This window comes from Heterodontus francisci, chromosome 9 (genome assembly GCF_036365525.1).
Source record: "Heterodontus francisci isolate sHetFra1 chromosome 9, sHetFra1.hap1, whole genome shotgun sequence".
Lineage (NCBI taxonomy): Eukaryota > Metazoa > Chordata > Chondrichthyes > Heterodontiformes > Heterodontidae > Heterodontus > Heterodontus francisci.
The window spans coordinates 21101979-21129634 of NC_090379.1; the positions used below are offsets into that span (position 1 = coordinate 21101979).

General features: G+C 42.9%; 1 protein-coding gene across 4 annotated transcripts in view; it reads right to left on the reverse strand.

Annotated features, from left to right (window-relative positions):
• Positions 1-27656, reverse strand: part of LOC137373618 (latent-transforming growth factor beta-binding protein 2-like) — a 773188-nt gene that overhangs the window by 104780 nt on the left and 640752 nt on the right. The window lies entirely within an intron of this gene.

The window sequence follows — 27656 nt, forward strand, 5'->3', positions numbered from 1 at the left end:
CTGGCTCCAGAAGCTGGCTGAGCGCGTCTAGCGTGAGGCACAGTGTGGCTTTCATGCAGAGAGATCGACCATTGACATGCTGTTCTCTCTTCGTCAGATACAGGAGAAATGCCACAAACAACAGATGCCCCTCTGCATTGCTTGCATTGAGAATGCATACTAACCCACAATAAAGGAGAAAAATAATGAGAAGTGTCACACTTGAACCAATCATATGCATCCCCAACTGAACAACATGGGCAAAAGCCTGGCAGCGCAGCTTCAGTCTGCATGTTCAGCTATGGATAGCAAAGAAAGACTAAGCAGTGGACATTCAAGCAGAAAAGTGAAGTAGCAAAACGTTTAGCCAAATGCTATTATTCTGCGGCGTCACCCTTATTCAAAGAGGCCTTGTATTTGCACAGGTTGCAACCCTGGCACTTATTTAGCATGGGAGACTATGCAGGATTAATGGCAGGTTCCTACACTTTATGGTGGGTGCTATACTTCCGAATTTATTTTGAGCAATGATGGGACGGAAATCTTGTTGCTAACACATTAGGAATTTATATCTGGCAGCATCTGTGGAGAGAGAAGCAGAGTCAACGTTCCAGGTCAGTGACCCTTCCTCAGAACTGATCTGGAATGTTGACTCCGCTTCTCTTTCCACAGATGCTGCCAGACCTGCTGAGTATTTCCAGCACTTCTTGTTTTTATTTCAGATTTCCAGCATCCGCAGTATTTTGCTTATATTATAGGAATTTATATCGATTCTCCTTATATTGCCAGTTCCCATTATGAATTATAAACTAAGACCATCCCATTAGAATCTAGATGTAACGTACTCATGTACTAATCATCATTTAAAAAAGGTATGATATATTTCTTTTTCAAACCTCTGTGCCAGTTTTAGATTATCATATATTGTCTGTGCAATTTGGCACTGTTAGCAATGAAAGCATAAATCCCCAATGACTCCATCTAATGCTGAAATTGGGACTTATAATAGTCTGCGAAAAACTTGAGAAGATGTTAGGAATGGGAAGAATGCTGACATTTATAGTAAATGGAGAGAAAATGGGTGAGGCTGAGGGCCTGAATATCGATGCTCATTCTAGCAGGCTTCCGCTGTAATTTTGGTGGTAATCTGCCGGAATGGCTGGAAACTACACTGAGAGCTGGTTATACTGTCTGTGGTATGGCCTTCTAGTGTTTAAGCCAAAATGTACCACTCCAGGGAATTTTGGGGCCTGAGTAACTGAAACCTTAACTTACAAATAAGTTCTCACATGGAATATTAAATCTGTGCTATAGTATAGCAGATAAAGATCAGAGTGCTGAAAACATTGAGTCAACTTTTCTATTGTCTCTGTGACTCAAAAAGTGTTGCAAAATAATCTTCACATTCTATACATCACTTAACTATTTTAACATTTCTACTTAACGTGCAAGTGTGTGCAACATTCTCCCTGAAACTTACATGGTGGGTTTAATTTACAGTGCACAAGAAAGTCCATAGCATATTTGCCTAAGACTTCAAACCAATATTTTCTATGTCTACAAGGAGATCCATTTGAAATCCTTCCTGGAGATTTAGAAAACTCAGCTGTGTCACTGTATAATTAATGCTTGTGATATCTTACAGGACTCTAGTGAGTAATGTATTTGTTATTTTAAATTCATAAAACACTGACAAGTTTATTATAGTGGAATACTTTTGAAAACTGCAAAGAACATTTAATCCTCAAAACGTAGAAGTTTGGTTTCTTTTATTATTCCATGCTTGCACAGGATGTATATGTCTATGTGTATGTGAAATAAGCAATAAACTCACAGCATGCTGCATGCAGGCTCATATCCTGCATATGTAAAAGACTGCCAACAGAACATGATCTCATTCTGACTCCCATCTGCATTTGCCCTTTAAAAACTTGGTTTCAATACTTTCTTTTATTAGCAATGAATGGCGCATACAAAAATAGTATGGTATAAATACGTTATTCAAAGAAAGGTACTCACAGTCACCATTATATAGTCTTAGCTTTATGGGTCTAATAAAGTATCACACATTTTTAAACCCTAAGTTAAAATAACATTAATTGGACAGAGAATAGGAATGGAAGAGGCCTGTGACAGTCAACAGCCCTCCCCTTTTGATTAACAAATAGCGAGTAGCATGGGGGCAGCTTAAAGTAGAGGAAGGAAAAAAAAGAGAAAATAGGAAAAAGTATATTATTAACCACATTTTAAAAGTTTTCCTAATTGTCTTCTCCACGGCATCAAACTCCTTCCTCTGGGCTTGCAAGGCAGTTCAGATCTGTCAACCTGTAATATTTTCCAAAAACTATTGCCAATGCCACTACACGACAGTCGGAAGTAAACTTCTGTCGAGCAGGGCTGACCTTGTGATTTTTCTTCCTATTCCTCTTCCATCTATCTTTTTTCCCTCACTGCCCTCTGTTGTGTGTTGTTGTTATATTTTGTAGTGTAGCTGGGGTGTTCTGGAGAAGGTCTCAGACTCAGGATAAGGTCAACTAAGCACTCTATTATTTACATAATATACACTCTCATCAGGCCTAAAAGATAGGATCCTTCATGCTGCTACCTCTTCTTCTCCCAAGCCTGACCTCGTGTGACTGTTACATCATCACTCTTACAGTGAGAGGCATTGCTCTCACTGTCTTCAGCATTAACCCTTTACATCCTGATACATCTCCCCCCAAGTCTTTATCCAACATTATCTCAAATATATATACATACTTGGCTTATCTATTACCCTTTCTCCCCTCAAATCTCTGACTTCACAGATTTAGTCTGTTAAGAGGTTTGACAACTCTCCCCGAGCTGGATGCAGTCTGACCAGTAAGTCTGGATCGCTGAGTTGGTTGATCTTTATTACGGATTGCAGCATTCTGCTTGGTTTAGGCTTGTTCATCTTCATCTGGGTCTTCCAAATGAATGATTAGCTGTTGCTTTTTGGGACTAGGGATAATATTTCTCCTGTTTCTTCATATGTTTCCTTCAGTCGAGTGTATCACATAAGATCGTTAGTAGTTCTCATGTCTGTGGATTACGGTACCTTCCCTTTCTAGGTCACGTATCCATACTCTGACCAATTAATCAATTTGGGTAAGTTTCTGGCTTGAAATCTTCTATTATAATTTCCGGTTTATTGCCTTCTATAAGAGTTTTCCCTGTCTCTTACTTTTTTGTAGTCCAGGAAATTCAATCCTGGAAGCAATTTTTTAGGCAAGACAGGAATCTGTGTTGTTATCTGTAATACTGCAGGTGATAATCCACACATCAACGGTGTAGATCGATAAATTAGAAGTGAGATTGGAAGATCTTCATTCTTCTTCAGTAAGGACTTTATGGTTTTTACACCTCTTTCCACCTCACCATTCAACAGTGGATACCTTGGTGAACTTGTGAGATATGAAATCCTATCTTCGTTGCTAACTGAGTAAAATATTAATTTGCAAATTGTAGTCCACTGTCTGACAACATTACGTCAGGGATAACATGTGTCACAAAGATATCTTGAAGAATTCTGATAACTGAAGTTTTGCAGACGACAAAAAAATTGGCCGTGTGGTTGATAGCAAGGAGGATAGCTGTAGGCTGCAGGAAGATATCGAAGGACTGTTCAGGTGGGCAGAAAAGTGGCAAATGGAATTCAACCTGTAGAAGTGTGAGATGATGCATCTGGGGAGGTCAAACAAGACAAAGGAATACATGATTAATGGGAGAATACTGAGAGGTGTAGAGGAAGTAAGGGACCTTGGGGTGAATGTCCACAGATCCCTGAAGGTGGCAGGACAGGTCGATAAGGTGGTTTAAAAGGCATATGGAATCCTTTCCTTTACTGGCCGAGGCATAGAATATAAGATCAAGGAGGTTATGCTGGAACTGCATAAATCATTAGTTAGGCCACAACTTGAGTACTGTGTACAGTTCTGGTCACCTCATTACAGAAAGGATATAATTGCTCTAGAGAAAGTACAGAGGAGATTTATGGGGATGTTGCTGGGACTGGAAAAATGCAGCTATGAAGAAAGACTGGATAGAGTGGGCTAGTTCTCCTTGGAACAGAGAAGACAGAAGGTAGATTTGATTGAAATGTACAAAATTGAGAGGTGCCTGGATAGAGTGGATTTGAAGGGGCTATTTTCCTTATCGGAGAGGTCAGTGACTAGGGGACATAGATTTAAAGTGATTGGTAGAAAGATTAGAAGGGAGATGAGGAAAAAATCTTTTCACCCAGAGGGTGGTGGGGGTTTGAACTCACTGCCTGAAAGGGTAGTAGAGGCAGATACCCTCAACTCATTTAAAAGTTATCTGGATGTGCGCCTCAAGTGCTGTAACCTGGCGGGCTAAGGACCAAATGTTGGAAGATGGGAATAGGCTGGGCGGATCGTTTTTCAGCCGGCTCAGACACGATGGGCCAAGTGGCCCAACTTTCTATGGTTCTATGATTCTAACTGCTTCTTTTGTCGTAGAATGCAATCTTCGGACTTCTATCCACCTTGAGACGTAATCAATGATGATTAATATGACTTTCCACTGAACATGAATAAATCCATACCTAGCCTTTGCCAAGGTCTGGTTGGAAATTGAGTTGTTAACAAAGGTTCATGCTGTTCCAGTCTCTGTATCACACAAATCTGACAGTTCTGGATCATGTTCTCTATGTCCTTAGACATTCCAGGCCACCATAGTGAAGATTATGCCTTCGCTCTGCACTTGATGGCCTTGGTGTAGACAATTTAAGATCTCTGATCTCAGTGAACTAGGAATGATTAGTCTGTCATTGTAAACTAATAAGTCGTTGATAATGACAAAGTATTTCCTATACTCATAGAATGTTTTCATTGTTCTCCCACTTGGATGTCCTTGTGGCCACCCTTGTGTGCAATACTGCCTTATGTGAATGCATTCATCACTGCTTTTTTGGTCTTGATATATTTCTTGCAACTTCTGTGTGCTTGCTGGCCAATTTTGTGCTGTTTGCTGCGAATATGATTCTATCTCATAGAAGCATAGAATCACAGAAAAGTTATGGCACAGAAAGAAGCCATTCAGCCTGTCGTGTCTGCGTTGGCTGAAAGAATTAGCCACTCATTCTAATCCCACCTTGCCAGGTGGCACAGATCTAAAGTGATTGGTAGAAGGATTAGAGGAAAAACGTTTTCACCTGGAGGGTAGAGAGTGTCTGGAATTCGCTACCCAGATTGATCCGTAGCCTTGCAGGGTACAGCACTTCAGGTGCAGGTCCAGATACCTTTTAAATGAGATGAGTGTTTCTGCCTCCACTGCCAATCTAGTCAGTGAATTCCAGACACTCACTACTCTCTGGATGAAAACGTTTTTCCTCATGTCCCCTCTAATCCTTCTACCAATCACCTTAAATCTGTGCCCCCTGGTAACTGCTAGGGGAAACAGGTCCTTCCTGTCTACTCTATCTAGGTCCCTAATAATTTTGTACACCTCAATTAAGTCACCCCTCAGCCTCCTCTGTTCTAAGGAAAACAACCCTAGACTATCCAATCTTTCCTCATAGCTGCAATTTTCAAGCCCTGGCAACATTCTTGTAAATCTCCTCTGTACTCTCTCCAGAGCAATTACGTCCTTCCTATAATGTGGTGACCAGAACTGTACGCAATACTCCTGCTGTAGTCTAATCAGCGTTTTATACAGTTCCAGCATTATATTCCTACTTTTGTATTCTATACCTCGGCCAATAAAGGAAAGCATTCTATCTACCTTCCTCATCACTTTATCTACCTGTCCTGCCACCTTCAGGGACCTGTGGACATGCACTCCAAGGTCTCTCACTTCTTCTACCCCTCTCAATATCCTCTCGTTTATTTTGTATTGCCTTGCTTTGTTTGCCCTCCCCAAATGCATTACCTCACACTTCTCCAGGTTGAATTCCATTTGCCACTTTTCTGCCCACTCACAAACCATTGATATCTTTCTGGAGTCTTCAGCTATCCTCTTCACTATCAACTACATGGCCAATTTTTGTGTTATCTGCAAATTTCCCAATCATGCCTCTCACGTTTAAATCCAAATCATTAATATATACCACAAACATCAAGGGACATACAAAATTCACATCTTGCTGTGTTGGATGGTCTACCATCACCCTTGATAGTGCATGGGCTGACGTTTGCAACTTTCCTTGGACGTATACAGTCTCATATGTATACCTCATCAAGTTTAGACGAAATCTTTGTAACCATGGAGGCATTTTTGCAATCTCCTTTTCGTCTAACAAAGATATCAAAGGTTTATGGTCTGTCTTGATGATGACACTCAATCCAACCATGTAGTCAGAAAGTTTTTCACATTCCCATGTTATAGCTAGCGCTTCTTTTTCTATTACCGCTGTCATGGTCCTGTAGCTTTTTTTCGGAATATGAGGTTTGCCTTTAAGGCTTGCTAGGGATCAATATTGCTTTAAGAGCTGGCAAGCCTGAGGAGTTATTTGATTAGATTAGAGATACAGCACTGAAACAGGCCCTTCGGCCCACCGAATCTGTGCCGAACATCAACCATCCATTTATACTAATCCTACACTAATCCCATATTATAGGAAGGTACATTTTCGTTGCCTTAGAAACAGCTATTTGGAGACTGCGATTCAAAGGGTGCATTCTCATTACCATAGAAACAGCCACTGGGAGTGAGCCTGATGCGATACATTTGTTACAATTCAGTTTTGAACTGGCTTATGAGTTGAAGACAGTTTGTTCTAACAGACACGGACACAGACAGCTGTGATGAGCACACCTGAAAAAGAGCTCTCAACCATTTAAACTGAAGGAAGAGGATTTTAGTCACTTTATTATCATCTCTCAAAATTCTAAAAAAAAAAGTCAAGCCAAAACAGGGATCTCTGGTAATTTAAACTGAAGAAAGGGAAGTAAGACTGTGACAATCTTTGATCCCTCAAAAACTCTAAAGTCAGATTGATTCTGTTGAAAGTGTTTACAAGTTGTTAATTGTTGAAATTTGCTCGAGAAGGAAAGCAACATTCTGTAAGGACTTCGAGCAACATCCTGTGAGGACTTCAAGCAACATTCTGTGAGGACTTCGAGCAACATTGGACTGTAATTTTTTCTATTTTAAATGTTGTTTATATCTTCATCGTGTTTAAGAATTTAGTTCTTCTAATTAAAGAGTTAATTTATTGATTTAAAGCCACCTGGTTTGGTCAGCCTCATTCGGGGGTTAATAGATGGTTAATAGATGGCTGGGTCTTTCTTTAATTTGGAAAGTTTTAAATGATATGTTAACTGATCTGTGGAGCAACAGGATTGAATTATCAGTGCATTGGTCCCACCACAATCAGAATCATATATTTTGATTGAAGGGGATGCTTTGACAGGAGGGGTCGGTCATAACACCGCATATCATCTCTCTGTGTCTGACAAAGCTCTGGACGCATAGAATATTGGTCTATGGGAACCATCAGGTTGATCCTGAAAAAGAACTGCCCCTAACCCAGTTGAGGTGGTATCTGCTGCTATCGCCGTGGGTATTATAGGGTTGTAGATGTCTGGTGATATAAGCATTGCTTTAATCCTGTGGAATGCTTCTTCTTGGTGGGAATTCCAACACCACGTTTGCTGTTTTTTAAGAAGTTGTCTTAATGGTTCAGTTATCTGTGCTAAGTGAGGTAGAAACTTTGCTAATAGGTTTACCATTCCCAGGAATCTCTGAAGTTGCTGAACATTAGTAGGAGTAGAAAATTCTGAAATGACCCGTGTCTTCTGTGGGTCTGCCATTACCCCTTCACTGCTCACTATGTGGCCCAAGAAACGAATTGGGTTTTTGGAAAATTCGCATTTCTCATTCAGAGTTAGTTCTGCTTCTTGAAGTTGCTGTAGAACCATTCAATCTCTTTAGCTCATGTTCCTCTACTGACTGCCCATGTATCAGGATGTCATCCATGTCACAAATAACCCATTTGAGCCCTTCTAAGATGTTAGACATAGACCTTTGAAAGATCTCTGGTGTGGAAGGTATTCCAAATGGTGAGCTACTGAAACAAAACCTCCCGAAAGGTGTTATCAATGTGGTTAGTAATCTTGAGGTTTCATCTGGGGGGTATCTTCCAAAACCTACTACTGGCATTGAGTTTTGTAAACATGGTGCTCTGAGAGTTTCGCTAAGCTGTCATTAACTGTGGACATTGGATGAATCTCACGTGCTACTACTTTGATGAGCTGTGTTAAATCCACAGAGTTCTATTTTGTTTTGGATCAGTAACCATGGCTGAACACTGTGTTACAGGAGAGATAACCCCATTCTTGTCATCTCTTCCAATTTGGTCTTGAACTTGGTTTAATAATGCATGAGGTATCTTTCTTGGTGTAAAAATACACACTGGCCTGGCCCCTTCCTTAAGTGTGATTCTATACTCTGTCTTGAGTCTTCCGAGCCCTGTGAACAGCTTCGGGTATTCTGCTTGATGGCGATTGTTTACCTGTGTTTGCTTGACTTCGGAACTCTGCTTGATCATATGCAGGTCTAAGCATGTTTTTCTATTCACTAAGGAAAACTCTTGATTCTGTAAGACATATAAGGTCTCCATAATTTGTCTCCCTCTATATTCGAGAGTTGCTTGAAGTTCACCTTTTACTTTCATTTGTGTCTCGCCTGGACCATGCAGCTGAGTATCTGCTGGTTGTAGACAATGTCTCATCAAGCATGGCTTTAGGCCTGACAGAACTGTGACACTAGCACCTGTGTCCAGTTTAAAATTTGTATGGTGTCCATTTACATAGATGTCTGCCACCCAAAATCCTTGGTTCGGGTCATTAATTTCTCCTAGGAAATCTCCTGATTCTTTGTCATCTGGATATTGATGCATTTGATTCACTGCTCTTTGCGTGAAGTTCTTCTGCTTTCTTGAGCGAAGAAATTTTACTCTGGCACATTATCCCATAATGTCCAGTCTTTTTACAATTTTAACACACAGCTTTATTTGCTGGACACTGCTCCTGTCTGTGAGTCTTCCTGGCTCTACAACATTGGCACAATTTCCCAGTGTCATGCACCTTTTCACCTGTGTATATCTCCTTTTCCACAAAGTGCTTCTCTGATTTTGGCTTCACAAACTGTCTTCTCATCCATAGCTTGTCTTCAGCCGCAGAATGGCCCTACTTTGTTTGCGAACATCAGCCTGAATCTGAATGGCCTTTTTGAGTGTCAGGTCCTCTTCCTACTGCAAAAGGTCTGACTAGGATTCATCAGCTATGCCAACAACTATTCAGTCCTCTATTAGTTCTGCCCTTAATTCGCCATATTTGCATCCCTCTGCCAATCTGCACAGATCATTTATATAAGAGTTTATGGATTCACCTATCTTCTGCGCCCGCTTGTTAAATTTAGCTCATTCAAGAATCTTATTGCTGCGAAGATTGGAATATTTATCAAAAGCTTGAAGTACATCTTGAAATCTATCAGAAGCCGTACTATCACATCGTCCACAATCGCTCCTAAAGAATATAAAAGGGTATTCACTTGTTCTACTTCTGATTTGGTTTGGCATTGTGAAGCAATCCTAAATTGTAGGAATATTTTCCTCCATAATGACCAATTTTGCACCTGATTGGGTCCTTCTTAACCGTGGAAACTTTCAGGCATTCTGAATTTCGAATTCACATGCTTTCTTTGCTTTTGCAAGGCTTTCTAGGGTATTTCCCTTTGTTTTTAAATAGTTCAGGCTTGAATGGAGGTGTTCACAGTCTTGCTGGGGATCTCCCATGCTTTCCGACCTTTCCCGCTCTTTTTCTCCGCGGTCTGGCTGAACAATGGCTGCCGACTCCACCTGATCTCCCGAGTCACCTTTTCGCCCGAGATCGATTTCTCTATCTGTGTTTTTGACCCAGTGCACCGTTAACCATTAATGGCCCCTTTCAAAATCTCTCATCTGAACCTGGACTATCACCTTGCGCTGAAACTCGGACCAGATCGCTGGACCTGGATGTCCCGTTGCAGACCCCCACGCTTCTGCGGTACAGTCTGACAGGCTGCAGGGCTGTCTCTCCGACTGACTGCATTGTCTGTGGCTATGGAGCAGCTCTTGAGTTTTTTGCAGTCCCCCGATTTAATCTGCTGTTCTCCTGGCGCTACTTCACGAGGTAAGGAGATCTTCGTATTTTCCTGGTCATTTTAAGCAGTACCACCATGTTGTGTGTTGTTATATTTTGTCTTGTAGCTGGGGCATTCCGAAGAAATGTTCCAAACTCAGGATAAGGTCAATTAAGAACTCTATTGTTTACATAATACTATATACACTCTCATCAAGCTTCATAAGCTAGCATCCTTCGTGCTGCTACCTCTTCTTCTCCCAAGCCTAACCTCATGTGATTGTTGTTTCATCATTCTTACAGTGGGACGGGTGCTCTCACTGTCTCCAGCACTAACCCTTTACATCCTTATACTACACCCTCCAACCAAGTACAATATCCAGTCACTATATCAAGTAATGAGTATCATCCAGGTGTGTGATTCAAACCTGTTGTTTTATATTGTTGTTAGTGTAATTTGAGCATTGTTTACAGATGTTTTGGAGTCTTTGTATGGCTAAATAGTAACTCATTTATTTTATATACATAAATATTTACACTCTCATTAAGCATGTCCAGCTAGCATCTCTCATGATGCTTCTAGCTTCTTCCAAGCATTATACCCAGGTGACTATTACATCAGCATCACTGGCTCAAACATTAACCCTTTCAGCTCCTTGTACTACACCTGTAACCTTCCTAATTGGAATTATTAAAGTATTAATTTTTTCAAGCTAGAGGACTCCATCTACTGGATTAACCGAAGTGTGAGTGCTTGAACTTATTCATTCTAATGAATATCAGCTGCAGATAGCACCATCCCAGTCACAAAAGTGCCATTATAAAATTCTCCAAAGGAACATTTTCTTTAGGAACTGGGATATTTTTTCTTCCAAATCTCAAAGCTGTCAGTAATTTATAGTCTACATCACTGTAAAATGCAGTTTTGTTACTGGTGATTAATTTTAGACATTTTAAAAGTTGGACATTTAATTAATGCTGGCAGTACTGTGGGGCTATGTTGAGATCACAGTAAATTCTAGGAACTAGAGAAGCCATAACGGGCATTTACTGAGGCAAAGGTAATTAAGATATTTCAATCTCTGTTGTACCAACAATACAAGTAACTTCAGTTCCAAATGTAACCTTATGTGCAAAAGGTTTATTTCTTCATATTGCATAATATAGTAGACTTGTAATGAATATGGTGTACAATTGCACTGTCAAATACTGGAGAACTTAATTAAGTAATACAGCAGAATAAACAAAAGCTGAAATGGTACTGTGATAGTGCAATTCTTGCTTCAATGCAAAGTGGCTTTAGGTGCACATCACCATGAAAGTGGCATATAAATTCAGTCAGGTCCTGATCTGACCCTGAAATGCACAAAATACAAGCAGTGTGAGACTTCCTCCAAGAGGAAGTGCCAGAGCAGTTTAAGTTCATAAGAGGTTTAGTATGAGTCCAGTCCAATATGAAGCTGTATTTTAAGTGTTCAGGGAGTAGGTTGGTCCACCTAGGCAGATTATACCTTTCTTTCCAATGTTTTTAATCTTAAGAGCTAGCAGATGCTCCTGTATGAACTCTCAATGCTTAAAAATTAACTTTCTGGGGACCATAGTTTTGTACACCATTCAAAGATGCATGCGGGTATGGTTGCATAATGGTTATATTACTGGTCTAGTAAGCCACAGACCTGGAGTAGTAATCTGAAAATATGAGTTCAAATCCCACCATGGCAGTTTAGCAATTTAAATTTAATTAAATAAATCTAGATTAAAAAGCTAATATCAGTAATAGTGACTACTGGATTGTCATAAAACCCCAACAGTTTTAGTAATTCCCTTTAGAAAAGGAAATCTGCTGTCCTTACCCAATCTGGCCTTTCTGTGATTCCAGGTCCACAGCAATGTGGTTGACTCTTAATTGCCCTCTGAAATGGCCTAGCAAGCCACTCAGTTGTTCCAAAATTGCAATGAAAATCTTTAGTAAGAATTAAACCAACAGAAAACCTGTCAGTAAACTAGACACTGGATTTTGACATGACCCTGCCCAATCGACCCAACAAAGTCTCGCTCAACAACAGCTGTGAACTTGTGCCAGAACTAGAAGAGCTGTTCCACAGACCAGTCAAGTCACAGCCTGACATAGCCATACTTTCAGCAAACACCCCAGATTTCTCCATCCCTGGGTAAGCTCCGTCTCACAGACCAGCCGAACGTAGTCATACTCAGAATCACATCTTTCAAACAATGCCCATTATCATTCCTGGGAATGTTCTGTCCCACAGGCCAGACAGACCCACCAGAGGTGCTGGCACAGTGTATAGAGTAGTGAGGGAATGCTCCTGGGAGCTCTCAACATTGACTCTGGAGCTCATTAAGTCTCATGGCATCAAGCCAAGCATTGAGCAAGGAAACCTCCTGCTGATTACCACAAACTTCCCTTCCTCAGCTAATGAGTCAGTACTCTTTCATATTGAACACCACTTGGAAGAAGCACAGAATGTGCTCTGGGGGAACTTCAATGTCCATCACCAAAAGTAGCTTAGTAGCACCATGAATGGCTGAGTCCTGAAACATATATCTGCCAGTCTGTGCCTATGGGTGGAGGTGAGAGAACCAACAAGCCAAGGGAAAAACATAATTGATGCATCTGTCCATGACAGTATAAGAGTGACCACGGCACAGCCCTTGTGAAGACGAAGTCCCGTCTTCACACTAAGGATACCCTCCATCATGTCGTTTGGCACGACCACCGTGCTCAATGGGATAGATTTAGAACAGATTTGGCAAAACAAAACTGAGCAGCCATGAGGCACTGTGAGCCACCAGCAGCAGCAGAATTGTATTAAAACACAATCTGTAACCTCACGGCCCCGCATATCCCTCACTCTACCATTATCATCATCAACCCTGGTTCAATAAGGTGTGCAGGAGAGCATGCCAGGAGCAGCACCAGGCATACCTAAAAATGAGGTGTCGATCTGGTGAAGCTACAATACAGGACTACAAGTATGCTAAACAGTGGAAGCAGTGCGCGGTAGATTGAGCTAAGGATCCAACAATTAAACAGCTGCTGAACAACTAAACAGCTAATCAGAGGAGGAGGCTCCACAAACATCCCCATCTTCAATGATGGGTTAGTCCAGAACATCAGTGCAGAAAACAAGGCTGAAGCATTTGCAACCATCCTCAGCCAGAAGTGCCAAGTGGATGATCCGCCTCGGCCTCCTCCTGAAGTTTGCAGCATCACAGGGACGCAGAGAGGAAAGTGGAGTTGAGTCCACATTCAGATCAGCCATGATCTTATCAAATGGCAGAGCAGGCTCGAGAGGCCGAATGGCCTACTCCTGCTCCTAATACATATGTTTGTATGTTCACAGATGTCATTCTACAGCCAATTCGATTCACACCATGCGTGATCAGGAAACAGCTGAAGACAAAGGCTATGGGTTCTGACAACATCCTGGCTGTGGAACTGAAGACCTGTGCGTCAGAACTAGCTGTTCCCCTAGCCAAGCTGTTCCAGTATAGCTACAATCCATCTAGCCGACAATGTGGAAAATTGCCCAGGTATGTCCTGTCCACAAAAAGCAGGACAAATTCAATCTGGCCAATTACCATCCTATCAGTTTACTCTCAATCATCAGCAAAGTGATGAAGTGTGTCGTCGACAGTGACATTAAGCAGCAACTGACCTGCTTACCAATGCTCAGTGTGGGTTCTGCCAGGGCACTTGGCTCCAAACCTCATTGCAGCCTTGGCCCAAACATGGACAAAAGAGCTGAATTTCAGAGGTGAGGTGAGAGTGACTGCCCTTGGCATCAAGGCAGCATTTGAACAAGTGTGACACTGAGGAGTCTGAGCAAAACTTGAAGTCAATGCGAATCATGGGGCAAAACTCTCCATTGATTGGAGTCATACCTAACACAAAGGAAGATGGTTGTGGTTGTTGGTAGCCAATCATTGCAGCCCCAGGACATCATTGCAGCAGATCCTCAGGGTAGTGTCTTAGGCCCAAACATCTTCAGCTGCTTTGTCAATGACCTTCCCTCCATCATAAGGTCAGAAGCGGGGATGTTCGCTGATGATAGCACAGTGTTCAGTACCATCCACGACTCCTCAGATACTGAAGCAGTTCATGTCTCGTGCAGCAAGACCTGGCTTGGCAACGTTCAGGCTTGGGCTGATAAGTGGCAAAAACATTCGTACCACACAAGTGCCAGACATTGACCATCTCCAACAAGGGAGAATCTAACCATCTCCTCTTGGCATTCAACGGCATAACCATTGTTGAATCCCCCACTATCAAGATCCCGGGGGTTACATTGATCAGAAACTTAACTGGACAGGCCATATAAAAACAGTGGCTACAAGAGCAGGTCAAAGGCTGGGAATTCTGTGACAAGTAACTCACTCCTGACTCCCCAATGCCTACAAGGCACAAGTCAGGAGTGTGATGGAATACTCCCCAGCTACCTGGATGAGTGCATTTCCAAGAACACTCGAGAAGTTTGAATCATCCAGGACAAAGTCCTGCTTGATCGGCACCCCATCCACCACCTTCAATATTCACTCCCTCCACCACTGGCACACAACAGCAACAATGTGTACCATATACAAGATGCATTGCAGCAACTTGCCAAGCCTCCTTCAGCAGCACCTTCTGAACCCGCGACCTCTAGCATTGAGAAGGACAAGGACAGCAGACGCATGGCAACACCATTCAAGCCACACACCATCCTGACTTGGAACTATATCACCGTTCCTTCTCTGCCGCTGGGTCAGAAACCTGGAACTCCCTTCCTAACAGCACTGTGGGTGTACCAACACTACATGGACTGCAGTGGTTCAGGAAGGTGGCTCATCACCACCTTCTCAAGGCAACTGGGATAAGCAACAAATGCTGGCCTTGCCAGTGACACTCACACCCCATGAAAGAATCTCAACTATTCATAGAGTATTTGAGATACAAACAGTAAAATCTAATCAAACTGCAGAGCATTAAATTTTCAATTCAGTTTTTCACCCTGACCAGGTGCAGAGAAAATGGACGCCACAGTTAACAATTTGGGCCTTGGAAGTCAGCTCCTTGTTTCTCTTGATGAACAGTAAAGCTACCACACACTGCAAAAGATGGCTCAATAGGTCGGAACTGTGAGAAAACACAAAGGGGTAAAAAGTGGATTGTGCCTGCCCAGCCCAGTTCCAGTGGAGGTGGGCAGCATGCAAATTTTGTGCTGCCACCTCATTTACCTGCAAGTAGTATTGGGTCGATCGGCTCCCATGCTGCTGGCTGCCTCTGTTTGCTGTGCTCATCATGGAGCCTCACCATGCTGTGTTGATAGGATGTGGTGCAGCCAACCTTCTGTTTTTAAAAGGCAGTCTGTACCTCTTAAAGGGAAGCTGCACTGAATGACAGGAGACTGCTGCTGAATACTGTTACTGGAATTTTAAACAAGGAAATTGAAACACCAGGGCAGAGAGGGGGCTCATGGATGTGGTGCTGGATGCATTAATGGTGGAGGTGGACAGGAGGAGAGATGCTATGGTTTCGTGGGGGCCAGGAGGCCGTCAAGGACATCCCTCAGATGGGATTGGGAGCAGGTAGTAAGGGAGGTCAATTCCTGACATCTGGACCCGAGGATTTGGCAGCAGTGCCACGAGGTCTAATGACCTCATAAGGATGGTCAAGGTCAGTGAAGGCATCTTCACATGATATCTCCTGTCCACTACAGCAGCAACCACCTATGCTGTAAAATGCACCAAACCCCCATGGTCATATCTCAGGATGAAAGAATCACTCTTGAAGTCACAGATTTTACTTTAACAAAGATTTAAGAAATGTTTAATAAAGAGTTCTGTTCACTGCTGCTGCATATGCCTCTCTGACCTTACAACAACCCCCAGGTCAGGAGTTTTCCCCAAAGCACAAAATAACCTTCAGTTTCTCTTCCAAGTACTGTATAATCTCTAATACTCAAGCCCACACATACAATCATGACATTCCTCCCTTATCAGACTGAAACATGTCCATGATTTTCCTGCTTGTCGTTAGTAGCTTAAATTTTCTTATCAAACATACTGTAATAAATTTTGTAACCAAATGTAACAAATCATTATTTTCCTAACTCACTGAGTAAATGAAGTTCTTCAATTACATTTGCTTTCAAGGGCAGCATTCAGTGTACACCCTTTTTTTTTTAACATAATCACAACACAAAATCTTCATATCGATTTGATGGTCTCCTCTCGAGTTGTAGTCTTCCTGTTGTTTCAGGAAATCTGGTCATCGCATCAGGATTAGGAAATGTCGTCTGCTCCTCTGGAACCAACGTTTCTCCCTCTGGATAGCAAGCTGTCTGCCTGTCAACAGCATCGCTGGCTTGGACATCTGGATTGTTAGATGTCGGCTGGGCAACAGGAGACAGAGAGTAGCAGTAGAAGGGAGTTTCTCAAAATGGAGACGTGTGACCAGTGGTGTTCCACAGGGATCCGTGCTGGGACCACTGTTGTTTGTGATATACATTAATGATTTGGAGGAAAGTATAGGTGGACTGATTAGCAAATTTGCAGACGACACTAAGATTGGTGGAGTAGCAGATAGTGAAGGGGACTGTCAGAGAATACAGCAGAATATAGATAGATTGGAGAGTTGGGCAGAGAAATGGCAGATGGAGTTCAATCAGGGCAAATGCGAGGTGATGCATTTTGGAAGATCCAATTCAAGAGTGAACTATACAGTAAATGGAAAAGTCCTGGGGAAAATTGATGTCCAGAGAGATTTGGGTGTTCAGGTCCACTGTTCCCTGAAGGTGGCAACGCAGGTAAATAGAGTGGTCAAGAAGGCATACGGCATGCTTTCCTTCATCGGACGGGGCATTGAGTACAAGAGTTGGCAGGTCATGTTACAGTTGTATAGGACTTTGGTTCGGCCACATTTGGAATACTGCGTACAGTTCTGGTCGCCACATTATCAAAAGGATGTGGATGCTTTGGAGAGGGTGCAGCGGAGGTTCACCAGGATGTTGCCTGGTATGGAGGGCGCTAGCTATGAAGAGAGGTTGAGCAGATTAGGATTATTTTCATTAGAAAGACGGAGGTTGAGGGGGGACCTGATTGAGGTGTACAAAATCATGAGAGGTATAGACAGGGTGGATAGCAAGAGGCTTTTTCCCAGAGTGGGGGTTTCAATTACTAGAGGACACGAGTTCAAAGTGAAAGGGGAAAAGTTTAGGGGGGATATGCGTGGAAAGTTCTTTACGCAGAGGGTGGTGGGCACCTGGAACGCATTGCCAGCGGAGGTGGTAGATGCGGGCACGATGGAGTCTTTTAAGATGTATCTAGACAGATACATGAATGGGCAGGAAGAAAAGAGATACAGAACCTTAGAAAATAGGCGACATGTTTAGAGAGAGGATCTGGATCGGCGCAGGCTTGGAGGGCCGAAGGGCCTGTTCCTGTGCTGTAATTATCTTTGTTCTTTGTTCTTTGTTCTTTGCTTCATCTCCTACTTCTGGTTCATCAGCTGTGTTTTTGTCACCATGACACTTTTTAAAGCATGAAGAATTTCTATCATACAGTACTACTTCTGGCAACTGCACAGCCACTGTTTCCTTTTTTGGCAGTAACAGTGTACGGTTTGGGATAATACGGTGTATCCATCTTCCTTGGACCCTCCCGCATCAGCAATACCGAATCACCTGGCATCACATCAGACTGTCTAGCTTTGGTCTGCAAAAAATTTGTAGCACTCTTTTTCTCCACATCATGGTCTTGAACCTCCTGATCAACTCTAATGTCTCTCAGCTCTGGTATCTTAGAATTAGAACATTACAGCGCAGTACAGGCCCTTCGGCCCTCGATGTTGCGCCGACCTGTGAAACCATCTGACCTACACTATTCCATTTTCATCCATATGTCTATCCAATGACCACTTAAATCTTGGTGCATATTTTGCACCCAAAGAACAACTCAGCTGGGCTCTTTCCCATCATAGTGTGTGTAGTTGTTCTATACATGGCCACATATGACAACAGCATCTCCTTCCAGTCTTTACCCTCAGCCTGAGCAATCATCATCTGTTTCTCTCAGGATTGGTTTTGTCTTTACATTTCCCCATTTGCCTGTGGCCATTTAGGGGATAAACTGTGATGGTGAATGCCTGTGACTTGTATGCAATCTGCAAATGTCTGTGAAAGAATTGTGGCCAATTGTCTGAATGCAAAGTGACTGGTAAACCATGCCTTTCAAATAGTTCAGTCAATGCAAACATCGTTTTCTCTGCTGTTGTAGACTTCACTCCCACATACTAATAATAACGGCTGTAATAGTCAATCACCACTAGTATGGACTCTCCTGATGGAAATGGGTCTACGAAGTCAACTGCTACATCCTCCCATGGTCCAGCCGGTAACAATATGCTGTGTATGGGTTCTGGTGTATTGAGTGTATTGACGAGTTGATATCCATGGCATGTTTTGACTAACTGCTCCATATCTTTCTCCATCCCTGGCCACCGTACTTTGGTTCGTAAGTTTAGCTTAGTACCAACCACTCCCAAGTGGCCCTCATGAGCTAGCATCACCAGTCTAGGCCTAAGCTTTTGTGGCACTACAAGTTTGTTACCTCTGAGAACACACTTAACAATTCCTTGAAACACTGGTCCAAACTCCTCTTGAAGCTCTGCATAGGATTTCACAAAATTCACTTTCAATCCAATGTGTAGCACCCCCAAGGCTTGGGCAGTTTCTCTACTCAAATGAGGCTCACCATCCTCCTCAATCACTACAAATTCTGCCTTCACACTCTGATCCCTAGCTCTCACACTCACAGCGAAGCATCCAACAGTTTGAAGTGGGGTTTTAGATGTGTAAGGATAAAGCTTTTTGACACATTTTCGAGATGTGCATTTGATTCTCTTTGTCTTCAGTTCCTCCCACAGTGCTCTGCTGATGACATTACTGTCACTGCCTGAATCTACAATAATGAACACCCCCAACAATCACTGGAACTTTCTCATTGTTGCTTCCATTGACAGAAAAAATGTATCCACGATTGCTATTCATCTTGTCAGGTAGACCCCACACCTGCCAAGAATGAGGCATATTAATTTGTCATACGAACATTGATTTTGAACTGTTGCTGGAGCGAGGAAATGACTTGTTAAACAGATCAGCCGTGGCTGGAAAAAACATTTATATACTAACAGACGGTGCTTGGAGGGTCAAAGGGGCTATTCCCTGCTCCAACTTAACCCACAATGGACTTTGAGCACCAGGTACTCTGTGAAAGAAGAGACATTCCAGGGTTGGTTAAGGCAAGAGAATCCACAAACAGACGTGGTCAGACCAGCTAGTCACATGACTAACCTGCTTGGCAACCTGGATTTTTCTGAAGTGTACAAAGAGTTTGAACGGAGAAAAAGACTGTTTGCTCCTAGAGTGATGCTCCCACCTCTTTCTCACAAGCCTCTGGACCCACTGAGGATACATGAACTTCAAGAGAGAAAAGTCTCCTACAACAAGGTTTAAGAATACTGGGCCCCAACAAAAAGCAAGACCTACCTACAATCAAGGACTTTACAGTGAGTTCGAAGAACAGTAACCAAAAGCATCTTCAGATATTGCCTCAAACTTTTCCACTTTATTTTTTCTGCTCTCTAACTGCATGTGTGTATTGCGTAGCATAGGTGTGTCGCGTATCTGTAAGCATTAACCGAATTAGAGTTTAAGTTTAATAAAGTTCAACCTTTTTTCTTTAAACCTAAGAAAACCTGTTTGGCTAGTTTCTTTGCCTTATAATTGGAAGTTAGTGAACAAGGATTCACTAATGGGGAACTAAAAAAAACGCTGTGTTAAAAGGAAGTGTTAAAAATAAAACCCTGTTACAGTAAGACTAGGTGAAGGCTGAGAAGGAACCCTAGACCCCTTTCTCACCTGGTCGTAACAATGTCCTCACTCACTGCATCTTCTTCAAATCATCTCACATTTGTACTACTTCCATCTCTCTTTCCTTTACATGGTTTGCCATGCTTCCCACTCTGTTCAGCTTTGCTTCTGCACTTCTCGGCAAAATAGTCTCTGCCCCCACATTTTTTGCCTATCTTTCCCTTGGCAGGGCAGCAATCATCTCTTCCATAGTGCGCCGCATTGCTACATCTGTAACACTTTCTCTCGCTTTTTCTGTTTAATTTTACGCGTAACTGGATTCCATTGTGTCACTCGATTAACCTCAAATTTTGTCGTGCCAATGGCGGAAGTGGGACCAAGTTTCATGCTGTGAACTTGTCCATCCACTGATTCCAATGCAGCCGCTATTTTCTAACTGTCATACAATGTTAAGTCACCTCCTCTTTCCAGCAGCCTATGTCTCAACTTATCTGACTTGCAATGTTGGACCACCTGATCCATTATCTGGTTATTCAGATCCATCGCAACATAATTTAATCCATCCGATGCCTGCCTCAAAAGATGCACAAACTGGGCTACTGTTTCCCCCTCTTTCTGTCTCATTTGATGGAAAATATGCCTTTGGAATGTAGCATTTGGCGTCACCACATAACGGTCCTTCAAAGCTTTCACTGCACGTTCATAATCCGCCTTTTCTCCCATGTCAGACAAAGTCTTGAAACTCCCCCTCACCTTACTAGACTAATACCTGGAATGCGTGGGCTGTCTTATGAGGAAAGATTGGACAAGCTGGGCTTGTATCCGCTGGAATTTAGAAGAGTAAGAGGCGACTTGATTGAAACATATAAGATCCTGAGGAGTCTTGACAGGGTGTATGTGGAAAGGATGTTTCCCCTTGTGGGAGAATCTAGAACTAGGGGTCACTGTTTAAAAATAAGGGGTCACCCATTTAAGACAGAGATGAGGAGAATCTTTTTCTCTCAGAGGGTCGTGGGTCTTTGGAATTCTCTTCCTCAAAAGGCGGTGGAAGCAGAATCTTTGAATATTTTTAAGGCAGAGGCAGATAGATTCTTGATAAGCAAGTGGGTGGAAGGTTATTGGGGGGGTAGGTGGAAATGTGGAACAATCAGTTCTGCCATGAACTTACTGAATAGTGGAGCAGCCTCGAAAGGCCTAGTGGCCTACTCCTGCTCCTAATTCGTATGTTCTCTTGAAGTCACAGATTTAACTTTAACACAGATTTAACAAGTGTTTAATAAAGAGTTATGTTCACTGCTGCTGCATATGCCTATCTGTCCTTACATTAACCCCCAGGTCAGGTGTTTTTCTCCAAAACGCAAAGTTACTTTCAGTTTCTCTTCCAAGTACTGTATAGTCTCTAATACTCAAGCCCACACATACAATTTTGACACCCATCACTCACCCAGCAGCACTCAGGACACTTGCCTAACATCCAGATAGATACTCTACCCCACACCCACCCTCACCCACCTACCAATGCTGCCAATCTCACACCTACCTCCACATGCCTCCAGCAATTCAGCGATGGCAGACACAGCACCCAAACACAATGCAACACAATCACTGACATTCTGCCCTCTCTCTTGCAGGACACGGTAGCACATAATAGAATGCAGCAGAGCAGCGTTAGTGGAGCACAGGACGTTTGCATCTCCTGAGCCCGATGGAAGTGATAGTTCCCGCATCATGATGGTAGCTGCGACAGAAGCCGTAGTATCCGGCATCACTGAGAACATTGAGGATGATGGTACATCCCTGCCTTATGCCCCTTCTCAACTCCACCTCACCCTCATCTTTGTATCTGGCATGAAGAGCAACCTGCAGATGGCGTGACCATGGCCCTCCTGCTTTCCACACACCCCACTTCCCGCACCCCACCTCGCTCTTCGATTTTCTGCTTTCAGATACCCACAACAATTCCAAGAGAAGTGAGAGCAACACAACACCACTGATGAAGAAGCATTATCACTTGATTCGATACTCGCAGTCAGCAGCTCAAATACTGGGAGTGCACGTACCTTGAAGGCTAATATAAAGTAGGGATCAGCATGTGGTGAATCACTGGGCATGGTTGGGCTGAAGGCAGGCCAGGCATAATGGATGGTTCATGTGTCAGCTCATCAGAGGATGAGGTAACAGATGAGTTCTGCCACTGGGGACTCAAATGAGGACCTTGATGGGCACACATTTCAAGATGCTGGGTGCATTGGCTGGCCTACCAGGCAACCTCCTGTCAAGAAGCATGGAGGAATCTGGCTCCAAGCTGGCAGAGGGCATCATGCAGAGCTTCCCCTCACCACAGCATCGGCTCCAACTCCTTGTTGTGCTGCAGACCCAAAGGCACTGCAAATGCATCCCCATACCTTTTGTAGCCTTTGTGTGGACAGGTCACCTACTCCTCTGTTCTCCCTGTGAAGATGGAGCAACACTCCCAACCAAATCTAGGAACTCACCACAACACCTCTAAAACACTCCAGAGTACTTTCAGAGAGTTTGCAACAGCAAGTTCTTCAAAATTACTTTACCTGAAAGTTGGGTGCCTGGCACTTTAAGTAACGGTCGTTATGTGTCAGCTGTGGCTCGTTTTGTAGCACTCTCACCTCTAAGGCAGAAGCTTATGGGTTCAGGTCACAATCCAGGACCTGAGCACAAAATCAAGGCTGACACTCCAGTGCAGTACTGAGAGAGCTGTCTTTCTGATGAAACATTAAACTGAGGTCTGTCAGCCCTCTCAGGTGGACATAAACAATCCCATGGCACTATTTTAAAGAAGAGAAGTGAAGTTATCCCTGCTGCCCTAGCTAATACTTATCCCTCAATCAACATTACCAAAACAGATTATCTGATCATTGTTACATTGTTGTTTGTAGGAGCTTGCTGTGCGCAAATTGGTTGCTGTGTTTCCTACACTGTAACAGTGACTATGCTTCAAAAGTACTTAATTGGGTGTAAATCGCTTTGAGATGTTGGGTGGTTGTGAAAGGCACTTTATAAATGCAAGTTTCTGTTTTCTCAGGGCCCATCTTGCAGCTGCACGCTTGATCTTTTGTGAGTGTCTGCAAACTTGTTGAATGGACCTGCGAGAACCAAATTTGGTAAATGGTAGCACATCCTGTACGACTTGTGTGACATCATGATAGCTTGCATTTAGTTGCCTTTGGCACTCACAAGGTCGCCTGCACAAGTATCCTTTTCAAGGTGGAGTGTTGCACGGGCCATGCCAGAAGTGGGTGGTGGTCTAGCACCCATCCCTGGAGAGCAATCGACTTCAGTAGTGTTGCCTTCAGCATCGCTACTGATCTGAATTTCATATCCCAAGAAACCATATTATCAATAAACTCCATAAGAAGCAAAATATAAAACAAATCAAGGTCAGGAAAAGGGAAAAATATAACATCATCCAGAATTATTGCACAAATATCATTTTCACCCAATTCAATAAATGTACGCACTTAACATTTACTTGTGAAATGAATTTACATTGATCATGACATTTTCTGTATTTGGATGCTGAATTCCAAAAAAGTACCATTGCTACAATACTGCTTCTGTGTTACTGTGACAAAATAAATCCAATAAAAACTTTGCACAATGGACATATAACGGGTAAATGAATTTCAATATAGACGAGTGTGAGGTGGTGCATTTGGTAGGAAGAATAATGAGGCCACATTCTGCTTGGATAACAAGTCTAATTGGGGTTGAGGAGCAAAGAGATCGAGGGATACAAATGCACAAAGTAGCAATACAGGTTATATTGTCATTTAAAAAAGAAAATCAAGCACGAATGGTTCATTTCTAGAGAGATAGAATTGAAAAGCAGAGAAATTATGTTAAACTTGTACAGAACCTTGGTAAGACCACACTTACAGTACTGTGCATAGATCTGGCCTCCATATCATAAAAAATATATAGGATCATTGGAGAAGGTGCAAAAAAGATCAACAACAATGATACCAGGAAAATCTGAACAGGCTGGAGCTCTATTCCCGAGTAAAGAGAAGGTTAAGGGGTGACCAGATAGAGGACTTTAATTATAAAAGGATCTGATAAGATAGACGCAGATAAAATATTTCCATGTGTTTGAGTCCAAAACTACAGATTATGAATATAAGATAACCATTAATAAATCCAACAGGAAATTCAGGAGAACCTTCTTTACCCAAAGAATGGTAAGAATGTGGTACCACAAGCAGCAGTTGAGATGAATAGCACAGAGGTATTGAAGAGGAGGCTAGATAAGCTTATGAGGGAGAAAAAAATCTAAGAATATGCTAATAGGGTTAGAATGAAAGGGGTGGGAGGAGGCTCATGTGGAACATATATATATAGACCAGTTGAGCTGAATGTCCTGGAAGAATTACAACCCCAACCAAACTGTTTGGGTCCTATGGGATGTTAAAATATAAAAAAAAACAAACATGAATCCAACCCACCTTGAACACACCCACTTCTGGTTTTAATGGAAGCAGGAAGATGGGTAGGCTACCAATCCGCTGCCAGGAGGCAGGCCACTGATTTTTGCCTTGCAAAATCTGGCAGCTAAAGGAAGGCAATGACTGCTGCATGGAAGAGGTAAGTGCTTTTCCAGAATTGCTTGTGGGCCAGGAGGAGCAGGAGTGCTCCCCCAGCCCACCAAGCAAACCTCCCTTAGCCCCCCCCCCCCACCAACCCCCACCCACCCTCCTCCCCGGCACCGGATTGAGAGGCTGGCGGCTGCCGATCTCTGCTTGTTCCAGGTCCCGTTTGCCGGGTGGTGGTGGCACCCCTTTGTTTGGCGGAGAGTTTCATCTGTTGACTTTTTTAAATTAAAATAAAACCACCCAGTTTGTATATGTTTCCCACTCCTCATGATCGGATTGCCCTCCCTCCACCCTGCGATCACCAACCTTCCTAACCACATTTCCAGCCCCAATTCCTTTCGAACCCCCTGCGAACACTCCCTGATCCCCAAACTAGGCAGTATCCTCTCTTGTGATCTCTAGCCTGAGCAACAGGAAACATACCTGCTTCCTGGGCTGTAGCCTCTTCTGAGCCAAGCCTTTTAATCAGGCTGGATTCCAGGTGGGGAGCCTGTGTTAAAAAATTGGGAAGTGTGGACTTCTGACCAGAACCCTGGCCCCCCAGCTTGGAAATCTCACGTCAGTAAATATCAGGGCCTACAAACAGTAAATTTTTATATATGCAAGCTTGGGTTCATTGCCTTATCGAAATCCTAATGATAATCAATGCTATGCAAATAATAACTATGCTCTGATTACAACCAGTTTGGCCAGACAAGAAGAGGACTGCTGAATTGAAGAAGAATCCATCAGCTTGTTAAGAAAAAAACTCCCAATTATCATATTTTCCAATGCTCAAGGCTAAGAATTAGCAATAAATCAAGAGGTTGGATCCTCCAGAGAAACAATGAAGTACTGGTAAGTATTTAACTGGATACCAACCCAAACCAATCTGACTGATGTAATGCCAAAAATATTATAATGCAATACACTGGGGTTTGGTAGAGTTTCTAAAAATGCAGAACAACTTGGAGGGAGTACTGAAACAACAAGTATATAATATAATTTCTGATGCAGTTTCTATGTTTTTGTTCCCCAGAATGTTCCTATTCAGCTTTAAAAAAGCTATTCAAAGACGGAACAAAGAAAGCATTGCTGTTGCCATGGAGAACACATAAACAGATTTTGCTTTATTATCCCAGTGATGGGATAGCTTCAATATCAGGATGGGAAAGAAAATAGTTTGCTCAACAACTACAGACATTGTTCAATCACAGAGGTTGGATGTAGCTACAAAGAAAGACTAGCTTAGTTTTCACTGTGAGATTATATTTTGCATCATTTTAAAGATGAAGTGAATGAGGTTTGAATTTCACTGACAAATTACTTAGCCACATAGAGGCTTATTATGCATCAAATTACACAGAAATTATGGGTGTAACTTTCAACTATGGCAGAAGTGTAAAATGGATGGCAACAATCAGGTAGCCTTGGTGCAAGCATGCACAAAAGAGCTGAATTCCAGAGATGAGGTGAGAATGACTGCTCTTTACATCAAGTGTGACATCAGGGAACCCTAATAAAACTGAGGTTAATGGGAATCAGGGAGAAAATTCTCCGCTGCCTGGAATCATACCTAGCATAAAGGAAGATGGTTGTGATTGTTGGATGCCAATTATCTCAGCTCCAGGACATCACTGCAGGAATTCCTCAGGGTAGTTTCTGGGGCCCAGCCATCTTCAGCTGCTTCATCAATGACCATCCCTCCATCATTGTGGGAATGTTCGCTGATGACTACACAGTGTTCAGTACCATTTACAACTCCTCAGATACTGAAGCAGTCCATGTCCACATGCAGCAAGACTGGATAACATTCAGACTTGGGCTGATAAGTGGCAGGAACGTTTATTCCACACAAATGCCAGGTAAAGACAATCTCCAACAAGGGAGAACCTAACCATCACCCCTTGACATTCAACAACATTACTGTCGCTGAATCCCCCACCATCAACTTTCTTGGGATTACCATTGACCAGAAACTTAACTGGACCAGCCATATAAACACTGCAGCTACAAGAGCAGGTCAGATGCTGGGAATTCTGTGGAGAGTAACTCACCTCCTCAAAGCCTGTCCACCATCTACAAGGCACATGTCAGGAGTGTGACGGAAGACACTCCACATGTCTGGATGAGTGCAGCTCCAACAATATTCAAGAAGCCAGGACAAAGCAACCCACTTGATTGACACTCCATCCATCACCTTAAACATTGACTCCCTCCACCACTGGTGCACAGTGGCAGCAGTGTGTACTATATACAAGATGTACTGCAGCAACTTGCCAAGCCTCGCTTGACTGCACCTTCTAAACCCACGACCTCTACCACCTAGAAGGACAAGAGCAGCAGGCGGATGGCAACACAATCACCTGCAAGTTCCCCTCCAAGCCACACACCTTCTTGACTTGGAACTATATTGGCGTTTCTTCACTCACTGGACTGAAATACTGGAACTCCCTTCTTGACAGCACTGTGGGTGTACCTACACCAAATAGACTGGAGCAGTTAAAGAAGGCAGCTCACCATCACCTTCTCAAGGGCAATCAGGATGGGCAACAAATGCTAGCCTTGCTAATGATGCTCGCATCCCTTGAAGCAATTTAAAAAAATCAGATGTGTGATGGAATACTGTCCATTTGCCTGGATGAGCGCAACTCCAACAACACTCAAGAAGCTCGACATCATCCAGGACAAAGCAGCTCACTTGACTAGTACCTCATCTACCACCTTAACCATTCACTCCCCCTACCACCGGTGCACCCTGGTTGCAGCGTGTATCACATATAAAATGCAGTGCAACAACTTACCAAGGCATTTTCAGCAACACCTCCCAAATCTGCTACCTCTACCACCCAGAAGGACAAGGGAAGCAGGTGGTTGGGAACACCAAAAGTTCACGTTCCCCTCCAAGTCACACATAAGATCATAAGAAATAGGATCATCCTACTTAGACATCTATCACCATTCCTTCATCATTGCTGGGTTAAAATCCTGGAACTCCCTACCTAACAGTACTGTGAGTGCACCACTGCCCTCTCAAGGGCTGTTCGGGATGGGCAATAAATGTTGGCCTTGTCACCAAGGCCACATCCTATAAATGA